The sequence below is a fragment of the Moschus berezovskii genome, chromosome 1 (assembly GCF_049115385.1).
Source record: "Moschus berezovskii isolate FMDL1 chromosome 1, NW_MosBer_1.0, whole genome shotgun sequence".
NCBI lineage: Eukaryota > Metazoa > Chordata > Mammalia > Artiodactyla > Moschidae > Moschus > Moschus berezovskii.
Window position 1 is genome coordinate 66758004 of NC_142460.1, and position 17495 is coordinate 66775498.

The 17495-nt window shown below is 39.9% G+C and overlaps 1 protein-coding gene and 1 pseudogene across 11 annotated transcripts in view; one reads left to right on the plus strand and one right to left on the minus strand.

The window, feature by feature from the left end:
- NXPE3 (neurexophilin and PC-esterase domain family member 3) overlaps positions 1-17495 on the plus strand; it is a 54675-nt gene that overhangs the window by 13098 nt on the left and 24082 nt on the right. The gene's annotated exons all lie outside the window — the stretch shown is intronic.
- Positions 14397-14846, minus strand: LOC129549804 (ubiquitin-ribosomal protein eS31 fusion protein pseudogene; annotated as a pseudogene).

Here is a 17495-nt window from a genome sequence, read left to right on the forward strand (position 1 = left end):
TTCATAGAATACAGCTGGGTCACAGGCCCATTCCTGAATCAGTCACTTGGGATTATCCTTTGAACAGTCAGGCCCTGAACTGACAAGTCAGTAAATAGTGAAATGAATGTGGGACTGGCAAGCATAGGATTCACTCCAGTCCACACCTTACGGTGGCTCCAGGAATGACTGCTGGTGTTTCCTCTGGGCTCTGAATTTTAAAATTTGGCAGACCTTGAAGTTGTCCTTGTCACTGACCTAAAATAGAGTTATTGTTTAGGGAAATTAAGCAAATTGACCTTTTCGCATTCTTTTGTGTTCATTCGTTCTGGCTGCACTGGGTCGTAGTTGAGGCTTGAGGGATCTTCAGTCCTCGTTGTGGCATGTGGTATCTTTAGTTGTAGTTTGTGGGATCTAGTTCCCTGACGAGGGATTGAATCTGCCCCCCCCCACCCCCACTGCATTGGGAGCTTGGAGTCTTAGCCCCTGGACCACTAGAGAAATCCCTCTTTTTAAGTAAAATCCAGATGACTTGGGCTTCTCTGGTGGCTCAGACAGTAAGGAGTCTGCCTGCAATGCAGGAGACCCAGGTGTGATCCCTCGGTCGGGAAGATCCCCTGGAGAAGGAAATAGCAACCCACTCCAGTATTCTTGCCTCAAGAATCCTATGGACTGAGGAGACCAGCAAGCTACATTCCATGAGGTCACAAGAGTTGGACGTGAGTTTCACATTTCAGGTGAGTAGCACCAAGTGTGTGGTGATTCTCGGACTGGCTGCATGGGTCATTTTTCTGGTCTTGAATTGGTAGCTTGTGGCTTCCCAAGGAACGAGAGTGATTGTGGGGGAGGAAAAGAGAAAATCAAAGGAGAAGGGGGCATGTTGTGAGCACGTAGGACATAGTTTGGTCCTTAGTGTTTTGTCATTGTCTTGCAAGAACTAAAAAGGAGAGGGAGGCTGGAATACTTCCTAAAAGATAATCAAAAGGTAAGGGAACTTTTCCTGTTTTTAAAACGTTGAGATATAATTGACAGACGAATGGATAAGAAAGCTGTGGTACATATACACAATGGAATATTACTCAGCTATTAAAAAGAATGCATTTGAATCAGTTCTAATGAGGTGGATGAAACTGGAGCCTATTATACAGAGTGAAGTCAGAAGGAAAAACACCAATACAGTATACTAATGCATATATATGGAATTTAGAAAGATGGTAACGATGACCCTATATGCGAGATAGCAAAAGAGACACAGATGTAAAGAACAGACTTTTGGACTCTGTGGGAGAGGGCGAGGGTGGGATGGTTTGAGAGAATAGCACTGAAACATGTATATTATCATATGTGAAAGAAATCACCAGTCCAGGTTCAATGCATGATACAGGATGCTCAGGGCTGGTGCACTGGGATGACCCTGAGGGTTGGGATGGTGAGGGATGTGGGAGGGGGGTTCAGGCTGTACATCTGTGGCTGATTCATGTCAATGTATGGCAAAAGTCACTACAGTATTGTAAAGTAATTAGCCTCCAATTAAAATAAATAAATTAATTGAAAAAGAATAAAAGACCTGCAATTTAAAAAATTGAGGTATAATTTACATATAACATTGTGTAAGTTTAAGGTGTACAATATGTTGTTTGATACATTTATATATTGCAGTATGATTATCACTACAGTGTTAGCTAGCACTTCTTTCATGTCACTTAATTACCATTTCTTTTATGGTTGAGAACAGTTAAGATCTTGTCTCTTAGCAGCTTTGAAGTTTATTACATAAACTTACTTAAGTGATACAGTAATACAGTTTTGTTGACTATGGTCACTATGCTGTGCCTTCCATCTCCAGCAGTTATTTATATACTCGTTGCACGTTTGCACCCTTAAACAGTATCTACCCAATTTCTCCATTCCCTAGCTTCTGGTAGTCACCATTCTAGTGTATGTTTTTATTAAAAACACTTGATTCCATCCCCGCCCCCGCTCCCGGCCACATTGCCTTACACATCTTAGTTCCCCAAGCAGGAATCAAGCCCAGGTTTCTGTTTAGAAATTTACTGAGAGCCGAATGGGCATTCTTTTATAGATTACAATATTTTTTCCTTTGGCTGCTTTTTTAGGATTTTCTTTTTATACATGTTTTTTGACAGTTTCACTATAATGTATCTTGGAGAAAATCTTTTTGCATAGAGATAATAGGGTAATCTACTAGATTTTTAAATTTGGTTGTCCAAGTATATCCCTAGGTTTGGGAAGTTCTCAACTGTTGTTTCGTTAAATAATCTCTCTGCCCGCCTTTTCCCTCTCTCAGTTCAGTTCAGTTCAGTTCAATCGCTCAGTCGTGTCCGACTCTTTGCAACCCCATGAATCACAGCACGCCAGGCCTCCCTGTCCATCACCAACTCCTAGAGTTCACTCAAACTCATGTCCATCGAGTCAGTGATGCCATCCAGCCATCTCATTCTGTCGTCCCCTTCTCTTCCCACCCCCAATCCCTCCCAGCATCAGAGTCTTTTCCAGTGAGTCAACTCGTCGCATGAGGTGGCCAAAGTATTGGAGTTTCAGCTTCAGCATCAGTCCTTCCAATGAACACCCAGGATTGATCTCCTTTAGAATGGACTGGTTGGATCTCCTTGCTCAAACCATGATTATTCTAATATTTGTACACATGGTGGCATCCCATAGAACCTGTAGGCTTTCGATGCTCTTTTTCATTCTTTTTTCTCTTGTATTCTCTTCTGATTGGGCTATTTCAGAGTTCCTACTCCCTTATCCAGTCTTCCATTTGATCTCTTCTGTTATAGATGCTCTTTATTGCATTTTTCATTTTATTCATTGAATTTTTTAGCTCCAGAATTTCCATTTGCTTCTTCTTTATGCTTTCTTTCTCTGTAAATTTCTGATTTTATTCATGTATTTTTTAAATTTGTCTTTGTTGTGATATAGTCCTTTGAGTTTCCCTGAACAGCTATTTTGAATTCTTTTTTTTTTTTTAATTTTATTTATTTATTCTTGGCTGTGCCGGTCTTCGTTGCTGTGAGAGCTTTTCTCTAGTCGGGGAGAGTGGGGCCACTCTTTAGTTGTGGCACATGAGCTTCTCATTTCAGGGACTTCTCTTGTTGCTGAGCACCGGCTCTTGGCTTGAAGATTTCAGTAGTCATAGCTCCTGGGCTCTAGGGCGCAGGCTCAGAAGTTGTAGCTCACAGGCTTAGTTGCCCTGCGGCATGTGGGATCTTCCCGGATCAGGGATCCAACCTGCATCTCCTGCATTGGCAGGCAGACTCCACTGAGCCACCAGGAAAGGAAGCCCAGCTATTTTGACTTCTTTATCAAAGGCTAAATTCTGTGCCTTTGAGCATGGTTATTGGAGGATGATTGTTCCCTTTTTGTGATGACGTGTTTCCTTGATTGCTTACATTCCTTGTACATTTGCCTTGCTGCGTTCACTCTGCTCCTGTCTTACTGGTTCCCTCCAGATGGGGTAAAATGTTCATCAGTCCTGTTTTAGCTGTGTATTTTGCTTGCCCTCACATCGGTACACTTGCTTTCCACATCTTGCTTCTTGTGACAGAATTCTTAAGCTTTTCTGAAGACCCACCAGGATAGCCGCTGTTAACCTTTTGTTTTCCAGAAAGAGGCAGTATAGCTTAAATTTGTGTTTCTGTCTTGTCCAGAGAAACTGGTCTGTTTTTCTGGTAGTGTTCTGTTTAGCAGAGTCTCACTTGCAGCCTCATTTGGCAGCATACACAAGGAGCTGTTGGCTCCAGAGTGTGCGGAGGTGTGGGTTTAGCACACAGGGCACTGGGGGTGCCCTGGGCTCTGTTGCAAGATTGTTGGGTGAGGCATTAGGCTCGTGGGCGGACTTCCTGCCCAAGTCCTGAGCATACTTAGCAGGAACCGTGTCCCTTCAGTGCCCTTTGATGTTCCTGCCTGCCTCTTTCCTGAACCCCTCCCTCCCTGGGGTCGTGGAGGTCCCCCTTTAGAACTCGGGGTGCTGCTGAGTTAAATGGGTTTAGTGGGGGTCAGTGGGCTCTAACTGGTCACTCGACTCTTCCCTCTTGGATGAGGACGCTCCTGGGTGCTATAGGTTTGGGCTTGTTATGTTGTTGGAGGGGCAGTGCTGGCAAAGTTCCTCTTACCCTCTCAGTTTCATCCAAACTTGTATTTTTTCTGTCTTTCTGGAATTTCTCCTTGGGAAGGCTGAATTTCTGCAGATTCTTTCTCATCCATTGGTATTTTCCTGGGTCACCACTCTCCAGGTTCTCCCTGACTGTGGCCAGGAGGGACTGGGACAGGTTCACTTGCTGTGCTGACAGCACCGAGGTTTATCTGCCTGTTACTAGATACACACGTGGGCGAGACTCCACCTAGGACCCTGTGCCTGTGGTGCTGGATCCCATAATGCCCACAGAGGCAATTTTGTTTTTGGGTGGGTGCCACATTTGTTGTTAAAAAGGGGGACAAAAATGGAGGAATGTCTTATGCCATGTCATGATGCTGATATCAACCCTGCTAGGGAAACATTTTCAAAGTCATTATTATCCTTTTTAATAAACAAATAATACTGTGTATTCTTTTAAAATGAAGGAGCCTAATGAAATTCTTCCAGCTGAGAGTGTCTGCATGTACATTATGATGTACATGCAGTTCAAATTGAACTGCATCAAAAGAATTGATGCTTTTGAACTGTGGTGTTGGAGAAGACTCTTGAGAGTCCCTTGGACTGCAAGGAGGTCCAGCCAGTCCATCCTGAAGGAGATTAGTCCTGGGTGTTCATTGGAAGGACTGATGTTGAAGCTGAAACTCCAATACTTTGGCCACCTCATGTGAAGAGTTGACTCATTTGATGGGTCTACATGTACATCGTGTAGAATGAAAGAGAAAAGGTACAGAATCTAAGAACATCATTAAAAACCCTTCTATGTTTTGGGATTATTTTTACCTTGTTTGAGATTATATTGACCTTGCATAGCATTTTGAAGTGGTTTGGGATGGATGGGGAGCCTGAGGGCTCGTTTAAGTGGTTTGTAATGGGTAATAGGTTGAGAGTGATTTTTGATTTTGTTTTCCTGTTGTTGTTTTCTCTTGCAATTTAACTTATTGCATAATGTAAGAAGCAGTTTCCTGGGTTAGGTACTGAAAAGGTTCTGCATCCAGTTTCCAATGTGTATAGGGTACACCAGGCAACTCTTGGACACCAGCAGCATGACCAATAGTTCCAATCAGTTCTGACACTGTAACTGAGCAGGACCCTGTGGGGCCTTCCTGGACAGACCCCTCCACCTCGTGTCCTCTGCCTACTTCCTGTTTGCAGAAAAGTTGTAGTCTTCCAGGCCTTCTGTGAGTCCCAGAAGTCTGGCCCAAGAATTAATGATTGAAAGGATGAGAACACATAGTGATAGAAGTAACTGCTGGGTCAGGAGAACTGATAACAGTTTAAACAGTAAATCAGCCACATGGCAGTCACAGAATTTTTCGTTCCTCGCTGAAATACATGGGTAACATGTATAACAATCCACTACGCATTCCTGAGTTGTTTTACAGATTGCTTAAAACCCCCACCAAATGGAAGAAGTTAACTGTTTGATGACCATGGGCTTTCTGGAGCCTGAAGATTGATAATGTTAACCGCTGTGACACTGCCCTGCTATCACACCATCAACCAAGCAGAGAATTTTGTATGAGCTGATGATATCCCCTGTGACTCCCTTCCCCCACTTTGCCTTTAAAAATTCTTCCCTGAAATCCATCTGGGAGTTGGGGATTTTTTGAGTATTAGCTGCCCTGGACGCCTAGTCTGGCGCCTTCAGTTCAGTTCAGTTCAGTTCAGTCACTCAGTCGTGTCTGACTCTCCGCGACGCCATGAATCACAGCACACCAGGCCTCCCTGTCCATCACCAACTCCCGAAGTTCACTCAAACTCATGTCCACAGAGTCAGTGATGCCATCCAGCCATCTCATTCTCGGTCGTCCCCTTCTCCTCCCGCCCCCAACCCCTCCCAGCATCAGAGACTTTTCCAGTGAGTCAACTCGTCGCATGAGGTGGCCAAAGTATTGCAGTTTCAGCTTTAGCATCAGTCCTTCCAATGAACACCCAGGATCCTTCTCCCTTAGAATGGACTGGTTGGATCTCCTTGTGGTACAAGGGATTCTCAAGAGTCTTCTCCAACACCACAGTTCAAAAGCATCAATTCTTCAGCGATCAGCTTTCTTCACAGTCCAACTCTCACATCCATACATGACCACTGGAAAAACCATAGCCTTGACTAGACGGACCTTTGTTGGCAAAGTAATGTCTCTGCTTTTTAATATATTATCAAGATTGATCATAACTTTCCTTCCAAGGAGTAAGCGTCTTTTAATTTCATGGCTGCAATCAGCATCTGCAGTGATTTTGGAGCCCCAAAAAACAAAGTCTGACACTGTTTCCACTGTTTTTCCATCTATTTCCCATGAAGTGATGGGACCAGATGCCATGATCTTTGTTTTCTGAATGTTGAGCTTCAAGCCAACCTTTTCACTGTCCTCTTTTACTTTCATCAAGAGGCTTTTGAGTTCCTCTTCACTTTCTGCCATAAGGGTAGTGTCATCTGCATATCTGAGATTATTGATATTTCTCGCCTTAAACACTGCATTTTCCTTCTCCACAATCTGATGACAGTAGATTGGCTTTACTGTGAGTAGGCGAGCAGGCCCACGTTTGGTTTGGTATCAGCACTATCTGAAGATGGCATCAAATCCCACAGGTTAAGGTCTTAGTCCTATAAGACTCCCCCTCCACCCCCTGCTTAAGATGCCAGTCACCAGTATAGGTTGTCACCTGTGCTTCTAAATGACTAGCTGTAGATCGGAAATTCCAATCACTCCTGCCTTGGCTTCAGTTAATTTTGCTAGAGCAGGTCACAGAAATCCGAGAGACATTTTTAAAAATTTATTTATTTTAATTGGAGGATAATTTCATTACAGTATTGTGGTGGTTTCGCCACACATCGGCATGAATCACCAACAGGTGCAGATGTGTTTCCATCCTTAACCTCCCTCCCACCTTTCTCCCCACCCGACCCCTCTGGGTTGTCCCAGAGCACCAGCTCTGAGTGCCCTGCTTCAAGCATCTAACTTGCACTGGTCATCTATTTTACATATGGTAATATACATGTTTCAATGCTATTCTCTCAAACCATCCCACCCTCGCCCTCTCCCACAGAGTCCAAAAGTCTGTCTTTACATCTGTGTCTCTTTTGCTGCCTTGCATATAGGATCATTGTTACCATCTTTCTAAATTCCATATATATGTGTTAGTATACTGTATTGGTGTTTCTCTTTCTGACTTACTTCCCTCTGTATAATAGGCTTTAATTTCATCTACCTCATTAGAACTGACTCAAATGTGTTCCTTTTTTATAGCTGAGTAATATTCCATTGGGTATATGTACCACAACATGCTTATCCATTCATCTGCCGATGGACATCTAGGTTGCTTCCATGTCCTAGCTATTGTAAACTGTGCTGAACACTGAACATTGGGGTACCTGTTTCTCTTTCAATTCTGGTTTCCTCAGTGTGTATGCCCAGCAGTGGGGTTGCTGGGTCAAATGGCAGTTCTATTTCCAGTTTTTTAAGGACTCTCCACACTGTTGTCCGTAATGGCTGTACCAGTTTGCATTTCCACCAGAATTGTAAGAAGGTTCCCTTTTCTCCACACCCTCTCCAGCATTTATTGCTTATAGACTTTTGCATAGCAGCCATTCTGACTGGTGTGAGATGATACCTCTTTGTGGTTTTATTTGCATTTCTCTAATAATGAGTGATGTTGAGCATCTTTTCATGTGTTCATTAGCCATCTGTATATCTTTTTTGGAGAAATGTCTGTTTAGTTCTTCGGCCCACTTTTTGATTGGGTTATTTGTTTTTCTGGTACTGAGCCGCATGAGCTGCTTGTATATTTTGAAAATTAATTATTTGCCAGTTGTTTTGTTTGCTATTATTTTTTCCCATTCTGAAGGCTGCCTTTTCACCTTGCTTATAGTTTCCTTCATTTTGCAAAAACTTTTAAGTTTAATAAGGTCCCGTTTATTTATTTTTGTTTTTATTTCCGTTACTCTGGGAGGTGGGTCATAGAGGATCTTGCTGTGATTTATGTCAGAGAGTGTTCTGCCTATATTTTCCTCTAAGAGTTTTATAGTTTCTGGTCTTAGATTTAGGTCTTTAATCCATTTTGAGTTTATTTTTGTGTATGGTACTAGAAAGTGTTTTAGTTTCATTCTTTTACATGTGGTTGACCAGTTTCCAAGAAACATTTTGCTCATTTTACTTACTGGACTACTGGTCTATTAAAAGTAGAGAAGTAGTTACCTAGGATTAGGGTGGGAGTATAGGTTTGTGAAAATGTGGATTGACTGCTAATGTGTACAGAGTTTCTTTTGGGGGTATGAAAATACTATAACTGTGGTGATGGCTATCCAAATTATGAATATAGAAATATCTCATGAATTGTTCACTTAAATAGGTGAATTGTATGGTATGTGAATTACACCTCAATTAAACTTAAAAATAGAAGAGAAATAGGTTTCTGGTCTGTTATAAAAAGCTGTAATTCAGAAACGGCCAGAAGAAGAGATATACAGGGCAAGGTGTATGGGAAGGGCATAAAGGTGCCATCATGGTCTGAATGTACCATTCTCCTTGAATCTCCAAGTGTTCACCATCCTGGAAGCTCTCCAAACCCCATCCTTTTGGGTTTTTATGAAGCTTCATTCCATAGGCACGTTTGATTCATTTGTGATTGATTCAGCCTCCAGCCACACTCCCTATACTGGAGGTCCAGGGTAGAACTGAAAGTTCCAACCCTCTTATCACGGTCAGTTCTGACAACCAGCTCCCATCCTGAGGTATTTTCCAAAAGCCACCTCAGTAACATCAGCCCAGTTGTGGTAGAAAGGGGCTCATTAGGAGTAACAGGACACACATTTCCCTTTTATGACTCTAAAAGTGTTTTTAGGAACTGAGGACACAAAACCAAATATTATAGCAGAAGGTGTTCCCATTTCTCTTATGATTAAAATTGTAAGGATTTTGGGAGCTGTGAGCCAGAAACTGTGGATGAAGACCTAATGTATATTCCTTACAAATCACAATATTGGTGGTACATAATTATTTTCCCTGTCCATTTGTTCAACCACTATTAGGAAAATAATTAATGAAAAGTATAAAACACTCGAAAGAATAGAGAGTACATAAGTACTTAAGTATGTAATTGAAATTCCTCCCCAGTCTTCAGAGTCAGTGTAATTTCTTGGATGTAACTGCTTGTTTGTAATTATGTGGGTGGTTAGCATTGATTACACATTGCATAGTTATATCTTGATTTGTCAGCTTTATACTGTACCTGTTGACCTTTCCACATCAGGCAGTGCAGCATGGGTGGTTAAATAAAAACACAGACTGAAGTCAGATTGCTTGGGTTCTAGTCCAGGTTTGCTGTTTATAACCTGTGTGACCTTGGGCCAATTATCAAGCCATTCTTTGCCTCAGTTTCCTTGTCTGTCAGATGGCCTAATAATAAGACTTACCTCATGGGATAATTTTGGAGAAGGCAATGGCAACGCACTCCAGTACTCTTGCCTGGAAAATCCCATGGACGGAGGAGCCTGGTAGGCTACAATCCATGGGGTCGCTAAGAGTCGGACACAACTAAGTGACTTCACTTTCACTTTTCACTTTCATGCATTGGAGGAGGAAATGGCAACCCACTGCAGTGTTCTGGCCTGGAGAACCCCAGGGACGGGGGAGCCTGGTGGGCTGCCATCTATGGGGTCGCACAGAATCGGACAAGACTGAAGCAACTTAGCAGCAGCAGCATGGGATAATTTAAACATTGTATTAAAAGATTTATATAAAGTCTTTAGAAAAGAGTGTCTGGCACAGAGGTGCTTAGTAGATGTTGGTTGATGTTGCTGTCCATGGTTAAAGATAATGAAAGATGAGGTCTTCTGCTGACTCACACTTTCTGTCACTCTCTTTCTAAAATTTGTAAAATATATTTTTTTCTGTGTATTAAATAATGTACTTAGGCCTTTTCTTTCCCAAATAGTGTTAGATAGTACATCTTAACTTCCTCCTTTAGGTGAAGAAGAAGAGCACTTCTACATTATGTTACATTTGACTTCTATTAGCTATCATATTACTTTTGCATCATCAGGCTTTATAATCTTTAGTTTTATTGCTCTAACTATAATTAAGGATAACATACACTCTTTATGGATTGATTCTTATTCTTAAAAAAAATACGGCATTGTTATGATCATGTAAATGTTACCCAGTATAGAACATGATCCTTTGAAACCAAACCTTTATATCTTGATGGAGAATGTCCCAAGCATCAAGGTCAAATGGATCCTTTTTACACAGTACATCAGTTGCTTAATCATGCTGTATTTTAATTTGCTTTATATTTTAACCATGACTTTCTTATACCTCTTCTTGCTTTTTCTGGAGTGCTAATTGCTTTTTTTTTTCTGATGAAAGAAAATACCGCCTTCTATAGCATATCATGAGGATCTTCCTCCATATAATTTGTTGAATCCATTTGCTTCTTCAGGGCACTTTTCTCCCCTCAGAGCCCTCTATCTTTCTGTTTCGATGTTCACTGATTATTGTCTTGACCTCTTGCCCAGCTGTTGTTCTGAGTTTGCTTTTTATTAAATTCCTGGCTCATGTCTTTCACTTCCTTGGATTTTTCTTTCCAATTTACCAGATTAAATCTTCAAATAATGTTTTTCTGAAAGGGCACATGGGAACTAAGCTTACATGTCTGTAATGGTCTTTATTTTGCCCTCTTCTTTGATTTATATTTGGGTTTAGAATTCTGTATTCAAAATCCTTTTCCCTTAGAACCTTACAACTTTGCTTCACTGTCTTCTAGTGTCCTGTGGGGTAAAAGACAAGGCTAATGTCAGTCTAATTTTTTTTTTTAATTTAAAAGTATTTTTTATTGGTAATGTTCACTTTCTGGAAGACAGAAGAACTTTTTTCTTTACCTCTGAAATTTTACAAGGCTCTAATGTGAGGTCTTTTTTGGGGTATAAAACTTTATTGTTAAACAGGCAGATCTGTTCACTAATAAGAAAACAGTTTAAACATCTGAATTTTAGAGACAGAGTATAAAATTTTGAGATACAAAATATTAGAAAGCCATTATATTGTACAGTATGTAGAGCAAAATGTCACAATATAAATAACAATTAATGTCCAAACTAGAAAAGACTGAAGTGCTTTTAAGGTCTTGTCTTCTAAGCAGGAAGGCCAAAGTGAAGATTAAGAACCGTTTCTAAGAGAGTGTAAATCATGGTCTTCAGGAAGCACTGGGGTTCTGTTAAGGTACTTTCATGTATACTTGGGATAAATCCTATTTGGTCATGGTGTATAATTCATTTTACATATTGTTGGATTTGCTTTGTTAATATTTTGTTGATGATTTTGCAGCTATGTTTATGAGGGAAATTTGTCTGTAGTTTTCTTATAGCATCTTTGTCTAGTTTTTGTGTTAGGGTAACGCTGGAAAGAGTTAGGAAGTACTCCCTCTGCTTCTGTATTCTGACCGAGACAGTAGAGGATGGCTACAATTTCTTTCTTAAATATTTGATGGAATTTATCAATGAACCCCACCTGGGCCTGGTGGTGTTTATTTTGAAAGGTCATTAATTATTGATCCCGTTTCTTTATTAGAGATTATAGGCCCATTCCAATGATCTGTTTCTTCTTGCATGAATTTTAGCAGATTGTGTCTTTCAAGGAACTAGTCCATTTCACCTCAGTTATCAAATTTGTGAGTGTAGAGTTGTTTATAGTATGCCTTGATTATCCTTCTGATGTGTATGGGATCTTAGTGATGTCTCTTCTTTCATGTCTGATAATGATTTGTGTCCTGTCTTTTTTCCTTAGCCTTACTTCAGGCTTATCTATTTTATTGACCTTTTCAAGAAACTGGTTTTGATCTCATTGTCTTTTCTCTATTGATTACTTGTTTTCAGTTTCATTGATTTCTGCCCTAATTTGTAATTTCTTTTCTTCTTCTTACTTTGGAGTTGATTTGCTTTTCTAGCTTCCTAAGTTGGATGTTTAAGTGATTGATTTTAGATCTTCATTTCTAATAATATGTATTCAGTGCTATAAATTTCCCTCTAAGGCCTACTTTCACTGCATCAACAAATATTGAAAAGTTGTTTTTTCATTTTATTTTAGTTAAAAAGATTTTAATTTTTTATTGATGTTTCTTCTTTGACCCTTGTGTTATTTAGAAATGTGTTGTTTAATCTCTGGGTATTTTGGAATTTTCCAGCTATCTTTCTATTATCAATTCCATCTTTCTTGTTTAATCCCATCATAGTCTGAAGGCAGACATTGTATGATTTCTGTTCTTTTCAGTTTTTTTATAGTATATTTTATAGGCCCAGAATATGATCTATTTTGGTGAATGTTTCATGTGAGCTTGAAAAAAATGTGTCTTCTGTTGTTGGATAAGTAGTTTATAGATGTCCATCATACCTAGTTGATGGTGATGCTGTTGAGTTCAACTAAGTCTTTACTGACTTTCTGCGTATTGGCTCTATCCATTTCTATTTTTTGTTTGTTTGTTTTTTTGGTCATGCTCTGGGGCATGTGGGTTCTTAGTTCTCCAACCAGGGGATCGAACTTCTACTCTGCAGTGGAAGTGCAGAGTCTTAACCACTGAACCACCAGGGAAGTCCCTGATCTGTACATTTCTGATAGTGGGATATTGAAATCTTCAATTACAAATCTGAATTCAATTTTTAATTTCAGTTCTATTAGTGTTTACCCTACATATTTTGACTTTCTCTTGTTAGGTACATACATGTTAAAGATTGTTATGTCTTCTTGGAGAATTGATCCTTCTATTATTATGTAAAATACCTTTCTTTTTTTTTTTAATTTATTTTTTGGTTGCACTGGGTCTTTGCTGCTGTGGGTGAGCCTTCTCTAGTTGTGGTGAGCAGGGCTTACTCTTCATTCCTGTGTGCAGGCTTCTCACTGGTGCCTTCTTCTGTGGAGCACAGGCTTTAGGCATATGACCTTCAAGTAGTAGTGGTGCACAGACTTTAGTTGCTCTGTGGCGTGTGGAATCTTCCTGGATCAGGGATTGATCCGCTGCATTGGCAGGCAGTTTCTTACCCACTGTATCACCAAGGAAGACCCTGTAACACCCTTGTTTATCTGACTTTCCTTGTTCTGAACTCTACTCTGAGGTTAATATAATTATTCTGATCTCTTTTGATTAGTGCTAGCATAGTATATCTTTACCCATCCACTTTCTTTTAATCTATATATGTCTTTATATTTAAAGTAGATTTCTTGTAGGCAACATATAGTTGAGTCTGACAATCTCTGTCTCCTAATTGATGCATTTAGATCATTGATGTTTAAGGTGATTATTGATATAGTTGAATTAATAGCTGTCATATTTGTTACTGTTTTCTATTCATTGTCCTTGTTATTCCTGTTTTTGTCTTCAGCTCTTTTTCTGACTTTTGTGGTTTTAATTTAGCATTGTACAGATTCCATTCTGTTTCCTTTCTTAGTGTGTCAGTAACACTTCTCATTTTACTTTAAGTGGTTGTGTTAGAGTTTACAATATGCACTTATAACTAGTCCAAGTCCACTATCAAATAATACTGTACTGCTTCATGCGTAGTGCAGGTACCTTATTAATAATAAAATATTATTAATTCCTCCCTCCTGTCCCTTGTATAATTGCTATCATTCATTTCACTTGTAAATAAGCACACACACACGTATAAGTGTATATGGTCAAATACACAGTTGCTGTTATTATTTTGAACCAAATTGTTATCTGTTACAGTTAAAAATAAGGAAATAGAAGTTTTTTACTTTACTTTCACTTATTCCTTCTCCAATGCTCTTCTCCTCTGTGTAGATCTGAGTTTCTGACCTGTATAATTTCCTTATCTCTGAAGACCTTCTTTTAACATTTCTCGTTGGACAAGTCTACTGGCAACAGATTCTCTTAATTTTTGTTTGTCTGAGAAGGACTTTCTCTTTCACTTTTGAAGCATAATTTTACTGGGTACAAAATTCTAGGTTGATGACTCTTTTCTTTCAATGTGTGAAAAATTTCACTCTGCCCTCTTCTTGCTTGCATGGTTTCTGAGAAGTCAGATGTAATTCTTATATTTGCTTTGCTAAAAGTAAGGTTTTTTTTTCCCTTTTGGTTTCTTTCAAGATATCTTGTCTTTGACTTTCTACAGTTTGAATGCATATGCCTGGATATAGTTATATTTTGTATTTATCCTGCTTTATGTTCTCTGAGCTTCCTGGATCATTGGTTTGGTATCTGACTTTTTTTTTTTTAATGTTAGCTCATGTCTTTATTGACTAGTATACAATTACTTCTTTTCTGGTTTGTTGAAACAGTAGGTCAGACAACATTTGCCACAATAATGTCTGTCAAAATGACTGGCCATAAAAACTCCAGTACCACATTCATCTGAGGGACACTCCTGGCGAAGGGGACTGATCTTGCCATTCTCATCCACCTTCAGTTTAACCTTCTTTCTTTTACACTTGTTCTTCTTGTGAATGGTGTAAGACTTCTTCCTTTTCTTAGCGCCATCACAAAGTCTCAACACAGGATGAAGAGTAGGCTCCTTTTGAATGTTGTAGTCAGACGGAGTACATCCGTCTTCCAGTTGCTTGCCAGCAAAGATCAGTCTTTGCTGATCAGGAGGAATTCCTTCCTTATCCTGGATCTTGGCTTTTACATTTTCTATTGTATCTGAGGGCTTGACCTCAAGAGTGATGGTCTTCACTGTCAGGGTCTTCATGAAAATCTGCATCTTGGCAGCTGTTCCACTGCAGATAGTGGATCCAGAAGGGTGTGTGACTTTAATTTGGGGAAATTTTCAGTCATTGCTATTGCAAATATTTCTTCTGTTATGTTTTTCTGATCCTTTTGATATTCCTATTTGGTGTATCCCACAGCTCTTGAATATTCTATTCTCATTTTAAATTATTTTTTTCTCTTTGCTTTTTAGTTTTGGAAGTTCCTATTAGACACCTCCTCACACTCAGAGATTCTCTCCTTAGCTGTGTCCATTCTGCTAGTGAGCCTTTCAAAGACATTCTTCATTTCTGTTACTGTGGTTTTACTATCTTGATTTCTTTCTTTACTTTTCTTTTTTTTTAATTGAGGGGAGGGCCTTGCTATGTGTCTTCTTGAATCTTAGTTCCCCAACTAGGGATTGAATCAGGGCCTTCAGCAGTGAAAGTGTGGGGTCATAACCATTGGACATCCAGGTAATTCCCTTGAATTTCTTTTTTTTTTTTAATTTCTTTTAATTTCTATTTTTCAAAGAAAAGTTTTATATTTACAACAAATTGAGAGGAAGTGTTTTATATCTGGACCAGCCTATGAATAACCAGTGTTGTGACTGAACTGGCCATTGTGGCTCTTATGATTGCAGGTTGCCCTCAGAATTAACCTTCAGGAAACTGTGGGGAAAAAAAGAGCAAGGTATATTACTCTTAGGTCCTGGAGGATACATGGCATGCTTGGGGCCACACACCTAGGTCATGGTAGAGAAAAAGAGAGAGAGCATGGGCCTGAGGTTGTTTTTATTGGGCTCAAGAGTGGGCACCTGGAGTTTCATGGGTTTATTCTTTATTGGTGAACTTAAAACATGAATAGGAATTTAAAGCATGGGAAGAGAAAAATAGGTGGCCCAAAGGGTCATTTGTCTCAGTCAACCAAGATCCCTAAAACAAAGAACCCATGGGGGCACAGGAAGACCGTGGCTCTTTATATCTCATCATGTGAATGTCTTGACAATGAAAATTGAAGTCAGACACTTGCATTACAAAAAAGAAAATACAACTCTTGGGGCTTACACTGTAGGAAGATTACAGGTACTTCCTATACACCCTGTCTTTATGTTTGCATGGCCTCTGCTATTATCATCAGTTCACTGGAATGGCACTTCTTTTTTAATTTTAACGAAGGGTGAATGTACACTGACACATCATAATCACCCAAGGTCCATAGTTTACTTTAGGATTCACTCATCAGTTTAGTCGCTTAGTCCTATCTGACTCTGCGACCCCATGGACCGCAGCACGCCAGGCCTCCCTGTCTATCACCAGCTCCTGGAGCTCACTCAAACTCATGTCCACTGAGTCAGTGATGCCATCCAACCATCTCATCCTCTGTCATCCCCTTCCCCTCCTGCCTTCAATCTTTCCCAGAATCAGGGTCTTTTCAAATGAGTCAGTTCTTCCCATCAGGTGGCCAAAGTATTGGAGTTTCAGCTTCAACATCAGTCCTTCCAATGAATATTCAGGACTGATTTCCTTTAGGATGGACTGGTTGGATCTCCTTGCAATCCAAAGGACTCTCAAGAGTCTTCTCCAACACCACACTTCAAAAGCATCAATTCTTAGGTGCTCAGATTTCTTTATAGTCCAACTCTCACATCCATACATGACTACTGGAAAAACCATAGTTTTGACTAGGTGGACCTTTATTGGCAAAGTAATGTCTATGATTTTTAATATGCTGTTTAGGTTGGTCATAGCCTTTCTTCTAAGGAGCAAGCATCTTTGAATTTCATGGCTGCAGTCACCATCTGCTGTGAATTTGAGCCCAAGAAAATAAAGTCTGACACTGTTTCCGTTGCTTCCCCATCTATTTCCCATGAAGTGATGGGACCAGATGCCATGATCTTTGTTTTCTGAATGTTGAGTTTTAAGCCAACTTTTTCACTCTCCTGTTTCACTTTCATCAAGAGGCTCTTTAGTTCTTTTCCACTTTCTGTCATAAGGGTAGTGTCATCTGCATATCTGAAGTTATTGATATTTCTCCTGGCAATCTTGATTCTAGCTTGTGCTTCATCCAGCTCAGCATTTCTCATGATGTCCTCTGCATATAAGTTAAATAAGCAGGGTGACAATATATAGCCTTGATGTACTCCTTTCCCAATTTGGAACCAGTCTGTTCCATGTCCAGTTCTAGCTGTTGCTTCCTGACCTGCATACAGATTTCTCAAAAGGCAGGTCAGGTGGTCTGGTATTCCCATCTCTTTCAGAATTTTCCAGTTTGTTGTGATCCACACAGTCAAAGGCCTTGGTGTAGTCAATAAAGCAGAAGTAGATGTTTTTCTGGAACTCTCTTGCTTTATTGATGATCCAGCAGATATTGGCAATTTGATCTCTGGTTCCTCTGCCTTTTTTAAATCCAGCTTGAACATCTGGAAGTTCACAGTTCATGTACTTTTGAAGCCTGACTTGGAGAATTTTGAGCATTACTTTACTGGTGTGTGAGATGAGTGCAATTGTGTGGTAGTTTGAGCGTTCTTTGACATTCCCTTTCTTTGGAATTGGAATGAAAACTGACCTTTTCCAGTTCTGTGGCCACAGCTGAGTTTTCCAAATTTGCTGGCATATTGAGTGGAGCACTTTCACAGCATCATCTTTCAGGATTTGAAGTAGCT